The 6,000-nt window shown below is 41.8% G+C and overlaps 1 protein-coding gene across 1 annotated transcript in view; it reads right to left on the bottom strand.

Annotated features, from left to right (window-relative positions):
* Positions 1-3,491: 3,491 nt before the first annotated feature.
* The window catches only part of YIPF1 (Yip1 domain family member 1), a 45,924-nt gene continuing 43,415 nt past the window's right edge, over positions 3,492-6,000 (bottom strand). The window contains exon 10 of the mRNA XM_017504420.2: positions 3,492-3,617. The gene's annotated coding sequence lies outside the window, so the exon portion shown is untranslated. The remainder of the gene's footprint in view (positions 3,618-6,000) is intronic.

Consider the following 6,000-nt stretch of genomic DNA (forward strand, 5'->3'; position numbering starts at 1 on the left):
ACTCTAGAAAGACAGAAATAGACTAAAGAAATGCATAGGCTGGTGAGAGGAATTGAGATCACACCTACTGCTCTGTAATGTTCGCTAACAATGGCTTCCTGAGTGCTTTCAGATTATATCCCATTCACTTCCAAAACCATATGATTATCAATCGTGTCTAAAGCACTACAGGACATACTGGGAATACAACTGATAGATCAAGTCTCTGCAGTGAAGAGACCTGTCCGGTGGTGGAGAAAACTTGTAAAGAATTAGTCCAGGCCAGGCACAGTGGCTCACACCTGTAATCCCAGCACTTTGGGAGGCCATGGCAGGAAGATCACAAACCCAGGAGTTTGAGACTAGCCTGGGGAACATAGTGAGACCTCATCTCCACAAAATAAAACTTTTTTAAAAAATTAGCTGTGTGTAGTGGCACAGACCTGTAGTCCAAGCTACTCCAGAGACTGAGGCAGGAGAATTGCTTGAACCTGGGAGGCTGAGGCTGAAGTGAGCAGCGATGGTGCCACGGCACTCCGGCCTGGGCCATAGAGTGAGACCCTTTCCAAAAAAAAAAATTCAGTCCAAATGTGTGTTCATAAAGACACCTCAGGTTCTAAGGTTCTTGTGGTAGAGACTACTCGTTGTCTACCTCAATATCTATTCCCCCTTCTTTCATAATAATTGAACTCCCAGTTTTTAACTGGGTATATAGTTACATTTCCCATTGCAGCTAGGTGTGGCCAGCTGACTCCGTTCAGGGCAATAAAATAAGATCAAATTATCGCATGGTAGCCTCCTAGAAACCCCCTTAAAAGGGAGCTACTGCATAGTCTTTGCCTCTTCTTAATCCCATCCTCCATTCAGCTGCCTGGGTTTGGAATGTGGTAGCTGGAGCTCTAGCACCATATTGGACCACAGAAAATAGGTCACACTGTAGGAAAAGTTTGAAGTATTGAGCTTAAAGGAAACTTGATTATTTACAGCAACCATATCAGTCCCGGAATACCTGCCTTTACCTCCTGATTTCATTTATACAAGAGAGACAATTAGCTATTGTTTAAGCCACTTCTATTTTTATAGCACCTATTACAATCTTAAATCATCTGTGTACTTATTTGCTTCTTATTGTCTGACTTCTCACTAGTATACAAACTTCACAAGAGCAGGGACTTGGTCTTGTTTATCATTGTATCCAAAGTGCCCATTACATTAGTAAGTAATAAAGGAATGTTTATTTAATGAATAATGAATGAGTGGAAGAAATTAACTGTATTGGATAATGTTTCTTCAGGACAACAACTTTTGATATCTAAATCAAAGGGGGATTTAATGCAGGGAATTGATAACAAAGTTGTTGGAGAGGCTGAAAAAGCATAGGAAAAAAAGAACACGGCTGTAGCAGCAAACAGTAGAAACGAGTTATTGCCCAAATACTAGAAAGCTACTCCTTTCATTAGAGCCATGAGACAACACTGAATGCTGAGCTGCTGAGGGTGGCACCCCTGCCGCTGTTAGAAACACTCTTGCTTTGAGCACCCTGTAGCTGCTGGAAGCACCACCCAGGAGTGCCTGAAACTATCCAAAGTTGCTCTCTGAGCCTTTGAAAGCTACAAACAAATCATTCAAAATAGAATGAAATAAATTTTTTAAATGACGCAAGACCTCTTGGTCTCAGCAACAGAAGCAAAACAAAAGGAAGACTGGAAAACGTTGCAGTAAGACAGACACGGTGTGCTGCCGCTGTGCCTCTAAGGCCTACCACCTTCAGAAGTCAACCTGCAGCAAATGTGGCTACCCTGCCAAGTGCAAGAGGAAGTAGCACTGGAGTGCCAATGCTAAAAGACGAAATGCCACCAGGACTAGTCGAATAAAGCACCTAAAATTGTGTAACACAGATTCAGGCATGGATTGCATGAAGGAACAACACCTAAACCCAAGAGGGCAGCTGTTGCAGCAACCAGGTCATCTTAAGAATTTCATTCCAGCCTGGGCAACAAGAGTGAAACTCTGTCTCACAAAAAAAAAAAAAAAGGAAAAAAAGAATTCTGATGATTAGTCACTCAAAAAATGCTCTGGTTGGCTGGGCACAGTGGCTCACACCTATAATCCCAGCACTTTGGGAGGCTGAGACAGGTGGATCACTTGAGGTCAGGAGTTCAAGACCAACCTGGCCAACATGGTAAAACCCCCTCCTCTACTAAAAATGCAAAAATTAGCTGGGCATGGTGGTGGGTTTTTGTAATCCCAGCTACTCAGGAGGCTGAGGCACCAGAATTGCTTGAACCTGGGAGGCACAGGTTGCAATGAGCCAGGATTGCGCCACTGCACTCTAACCTGGGTGACAGGGCCAGACTCTGTTTCAGAAAAAAAAAAGCTTCTGGTTTTTAAAAATTAAAAAAAAAAAAAGATAGAAGACATGAAGAACAATACCAGTTAGTATTAGAAAAACTCAGAAATTAGAACTCAAGGAAGAAATCAAAATTTAAACAATTATTATAAAAATGAAAGTTGAGCTAGAAGAAACTCAAGAGCAAAAAAACACAACAGTAATGTCATAACAAATGAAGAACATTTTTTTTAATCAAAAGGAATAACAAAAAACAATTTTAAGTGACAAATAGAGAAAATAGGCAAAGAAGATTCAATGTATGAATAATGGGAGTCCCTGAAGAATCTGGACTCGCATTTTATTTTTTATTTTATTTTATTATTATTCTTTTTTGAGATGAACTTTCATTCTTGTTGCCCAGGCTGGAGTGCAATGGCATGATCTCAGCTCACTGCAACCACTGCCTGCCAGGTTCAAGCAATTCTTCTATCTCAGCCTCCGGAATAGCTAAGATTACAGGATACGCCACCACACCCAGCTAATTTTGTATTTTTAGTAGTGATGGGGTTTCTCCATGTTGGTCAGGCTGGTCTTGAACTCCCGACCTTAGGTGATCTGCCCACCTCAGCCTCCCAAAGTGCTGGAATTACAGGTGTGAGCCACCATGCCCAGCCTGAACTCTCATTTTAAACCATCACTGTCTCACCCAACACCACACAGGAATATGGAAATTACTTTTGTTTTTAATTGCCCTAATTTTTTTTAATGAGCTGTCATTTTCCTGAAGTTTTTGTTTCAAAAATCTTCACTTGTTACATAGTCTTTCATATTTTATGGCCTAAAAAATATAAAGGGTGGTGGTGGCAAATAACACTTCTTTCCCCCCATCTGTAACCTGTTTCAAATTCAGTCCTTCCAAGAGAGAAGGCTGCTAACTTGTGATAAAATGTGATTAGCCATTTGCAAAGACAAAATAAAAGACATTCATTTTGAAAGACAGCTCCTTGGACACACAAAGTCTCTTGTACAACAGTATTTTTGTGGTGAGTCAAACAAAAATAAATGTAAAACATATAGATGATATTTACCTGTAGGGTGTGGAGAATACATGTCCCAGAATAAACTTGAACTATGTATCAGTAGTAGTAGTAGCAGTAGTAGGAGTATTGTATTGCCCGACTCCAAAGCTCAGGCTCCTCCTTCTTCCTTTGACGTCCCTCTCTGGAGCCAGCTGCACTCCTGGTTGGCAGTTTGGCGGGCTGTCCTCTACTGCCTGCTTCTTAGGGGTGAAATCTCAAAGTAAAGGCTGATGAAGAGAGAAGGAGAGCCAGGAGGGAAAACTCACATCATATTGCAAAGTGTGTAATCTAGACTTTTTAAATGTATTTTCTCCCTTTTAAACACTGCCTAGATTTGTTACAAAGACTGACTTAACTCTATGCCTGTGACACAGAGACAGTAAAATAAAATCTGTGGGTGGAGGTAAGGCTCCCTAGTGCCTCATTCCCAAGAATATGAGGAAGAGCCAGGATCAAAGGCTTTTCACATAAATACTTATGCGAGGCAATAGGTAAAGGCTTTAGAGTCAGACAAATGGGGATGTGAGTCCTGGCTCCCTGCTTCATAGCAGACTGGTTAGCTTGAACTAGTAACTCAACCTCTGAGTGCATCATTTTTCTCAACTGTAAAAAAGGAGATAATAGTGTGCACTGTTTTTTTTGTTTTTGTTTTTGTCACCCAGGCTGGAGTGCAATGGTGCGATCTCGGCTCACTGCAACCTCTGCCTCCTGGGTTCAAGCAATTCCGCCTTAGATTCCCGAGTAGCTGGGATTACAGGTGTGGGTGCACTGTTCTTTATTTCTATGAACGTATCTCAATTGAGCCCCCTCCCTTCAAATAATGTAACAGTCATTAATACTCCAGGCACATGATAGGATTATACTTTATGGCCCCCTTTGAAGTTAATTATGGTCACGGAACAGCTCTAGCCAATAGCATGTGAGAAATAACATGTATCATTTACAGGTGGAATTTAATTGCCATTCTGAGACTCTCCAGACCTGTCTTTTCTCTGGCACACTGATCAACAGTATGAGACGTTACTCCATCACCCCAGATGCCTGAGTGACTACAGTGAACAGTCTCCTGCCAGCCTGTGATTAACTTATAACATGAGCAGGAATTAAAACTTTGTTGATTTAAGCTGCTGATAGTTGACAGCTCTTGATTATTTTAGAAGAACCTAACATCCCCAAAGATACCAGTAGTAAATCAATAAACACAGCTACCTGAAGAGGACTTGAAAAGTCCTTGAAAAACTTTTTTGGGCCGGGCGCGGTGGCTCAAGCCTGTAATCCCAGCACTTTGGGAGGCCGAGGCGGGTGGATCACGAGGTCAAGAGATCGAGACCATCCTGGTCAACATGGTGAAACCCCGTCTCTACTAAAAATACAAAAAATTAGCTGGGCATGGTGGTGCGTGCCTGTAATCCCAGCTACTCAGGAGGCTGAGGCAGGAGAATTGCCTGAACCCAGGAGACGGAGGTTGTGGTGAGCCGAGATCGCGCCATTGCACTCCAGCCTGGGTAACAAGAGCGAAACTCCGTCTCAAAAAAAAAAAAAAAAAGAAAAACTTTTTTGTATGTATCACCTTATTAATTCACCCCACCTGCAATTTACCCAGCAATGGGTATCGGTGGGGCACTTTGCTAGGCTCTGTGGGGGTAGACACAGGAGCACAGTCTCTGCTGTGAGGACCCTTCTGTCAAGTACTTATGGCCTCATCCTTAGACACTCACTGTCCTCAGCCACACTCCCAACCAGTGCATGCACCTGGCAGAAATGACTTTATTCAGTTTTAGCTTACAGGCTGTTCTTGGGAAATGGATGAAGACAGGAAATATAGGTTTAAGAAAATAAAGCTGCTCTGACAGACCCTTCATCTGCCTCACCAGCACATCCTGTTTATTTTTTTCTGCCTCATACCTCTGCTTAATCTGGACTCTGCATCTTCAAATTCCACATATTCCATGAAGCCTTTCCTGCTGAATTCCTCCTTCTTCTAAAAACCCTAGAATTCTATCCCTTATTGAGTGTATCCTGCCATCAGTAGCATAGTAGAGAAAGAGCAAACTTTGGAGCCAGATAGTCTTAGGCTTAAGTCCTAGCTTTGCCCCTCCCTAAATGAGAAGGTTAGGGACCAAGCTTTGGTTGAATGCTTATTATATGTTGGACACTCTAAGTCATATCATATAAATTTAATTATCACACTTGCCCTTCAAGACTGATTATACATATGATATTATAGAGAGTAACCCAAGCTAAGAGAGGTAAAATAAAGCACGGACTCACACTCATGGCTATTTTAACATTTCAGCTCTTTTATACAAATAATTTTTCTATGTGGTCTCTCTTGCTTGCTTTTTTAAAAAAACATATATTTACAAAGATTTGTATTTTTGTTCTAGTAATTTCCTTTTTTTTTTTTTTTTTTCTCAATATGGAGTCTTGCCCTGTCATCCAGGCTGGAGTGCAGTGGCACCATCTCAGCTCTCCACAACCTCCACCTCCTGGGTTCAAGTGATTCTCCTGCCTCAGCCTCCCGAGTAACTGGGATTACAGGCATTCCACCACCACGCCAGGCTAATTTTTGTATTTTTAGTAGACCCAAGGTTTCACCATATTGGCCAG

The sequence above is a fragment of the Cebus imitator genome, unplaced genomic scaffold (assembly GCF_001604975.1).
Source record: "Cebus imitator isolate Cc_AM_T3 unplaced genomic scaffold, Cebus_imitator-1.0 Scaffold322, whole genome shotgun sequence".
In the NCBI taxonomy this organism is placed as follows: domain Eukaryota; kingdom Metazoa; phylum Chordata; class Mammalia; order Primates; family Cebidae; genus Cebus; species Cebus imitator.